This window comes from Halyomorpha halys, unplaced genomic scaffold, assembly GCF_000696795.3.
Source record: "Halyomorpha halys isolate HHAL.00 unplaced genomic scaffold, Hhal_1.1 Scaffold468.1, whole genome shotgun sequence".
NCBI classification, from domain to species: domain Eukaryota; kingdom Metazoa; phylum Arthropoda; class Insecta; order Hemiptera; family Pentatomidae; genus Halyomorpha; species Halyomorpha halys.
In genome coordinates this window covers 382,008-383,967 of record NW_027114236.1, presented here as the reverse complement: position 1 = coordinate 383,967, position 1,960 = coordinate 382,008, and the positions used below count along the sequence as shown (strand labels likewise).

Genomic DNA, 1,960 nt, shown 5'->3' with positions numbered 1-1,960 from the left:
GTGGTGAGCTATATGCTCCTCTCAGACCAGCATTGGAACGCAGTGAAGAGATTCACCACAGTCGTTCTCAAGAGGTTGAGAGAGGAAGAGAGGGCTAGAAGACGTAACTAGCATGGAAACGTGAAAACCATGCGAAGAATGCGAGGCGGCACTCGGCCATTTCCCTCCATGAAGTAATGCCTAGCGGCGGTCCCGTGGAGAGGAATAAACAGGTGTAGGGCAGTGGTTTTAGTGGGTAAAAATCCCACACACGGATAGGTACGGTCCTATCCGTGTCTTTTGAAGATTTCCACCGACCCTCGTAAAAAAAAAAAAAAAATATTGTAATATCCTCTTTTATGAGTTAATAGTTATTTTTTATATATTAATGATTTTTAATAGGCTTTATGTGATTTATCATTATAATATGTTTATTTGTAGTATTAAACCTAAAAGCAAGCCAACCAATTTTCACCAGTAAAATATGCAGTCACAAAAGATATGGTGCAAAGAGTCCTGCAAAACGTTTGTAGGATCGCGGCCATGTTGAGCAGAATCAAAGATTTTAAAAACTCTGTTTTAACTTCCCATCATAATTGAAATTACTGTAAATTTAAGAAAAAATAGAAGTCAAGAAATACTGCTAATGAATAATATTCAGAAAGTCATTTGCAAAAATCTAAAACTGTTGTGCGACAATCGATGTTCACATGGAACATTGAAACAGGTTTTGGATTCATTGGTTGCTTAGGTGCGGGCGGGGAATTATGTTTTCTGGATGAGGAGGTCTTCATCATCTCTAGTCCAGCTCAAGGGTGGACATCTTGAAAAAGGAGACATCGGAGAGTCACCCATGAAGAAATAAGGATTCTTTGTTTGGATTGCCAAACAACACACTTCAGTGGATTGTGAGTAAAAAACTTTTAGAGGACCAAGGATTTGTTTCGTTAGTGCTTGTTTGCTGAAAGTTCGTTTATAGCAAATGTTGGTTTGTTGAATAAGAAGATAAAGAAAATCATCAAAAGAAGATTCTATGAAATTGGTTAGTTTTTGTTCTACCTAAAATTGAATACATTTGTAAAAGAGATATAAATAAGTTTAAGTGTTATTAATAGTAAAAGTGTATGTTCTGATTGCCTAAAATACCCACCCTGAGATTAAGAGTCTATAATATTATATATACTGAAATAAAAATTCTCCTATTTATTTAATATTTAATCTTTTTATTTGACCTGGTCATCTTCAAAACTATACTTTAGATATTAGAATTAAGGTAAAACTATATAAAATTCATTTTATTTTTTTATATATATTTACATATATACAATTGTCCCAATTTTTATCTTTCCCTTCCTATCTGTGAGGTTTAAATTCTCCCGAGCTACTCTCCTGGCTTTTTCATTCTCCAATTTTTCCCATAACTTTTTCCTAGTGACATGAGTGTTGCTTATCTTGTCACCATCCGCCGCCGTGCTCTTATAGTCCCGCCGGATTCCGCAAAGCCTGAAAAAGATCTGAAATGGCAAAAACCCCGTAATAGTGTGCACCGAATGATTTTATTTCGCAATTGCCTTTGGCATTACCATGTCTAGTTCCAGTCCTTGGTCTATCTGATACAATCTAAAGTGATCGCTCAGCGTTCTGTGAAGCCGCTGTACCTCTCCTCTACTTTTGGGGTGTCCTGGTATGTTGAGGTGCCATATCACATCCAAGTCCTATCAAAGCGTTGTCAAATTCTCTTCCACCATCCGATGAGATGCGTTCCGGAACTCCGTAGAACTGAAACTACAAGTAGAGAGCTGCCAATACTGCTTCCGAAGACTTTTCTTGCACCTGGTGTGCCATTGCCGCCTTACTGAAGAGGTCAATCATGTTCACCCATTTGGAAGGGGTACCATGTAAATGTGTCGATTTGTAAATCTTTGAGTGGTGCATCTGTGGTATGTATCTTCTCCTGTCTTCCTTTAGGCTGATGTGTGTC

General features: G+C 37.7%; 1 protein-coding gene across 1 annotated transcript in view; it reads left to right on the top strand.

Moving 5' to 3' along the window:
• Positions 1-1,960, top strand: part of LOC106683124 (oxidative stress-induced growth inhibitor 1) — a 47,773-nt gene that overhangs the window by 31,992 nt on the left and 13,821 nt on the right. The window lies entirely within an intron of this gene.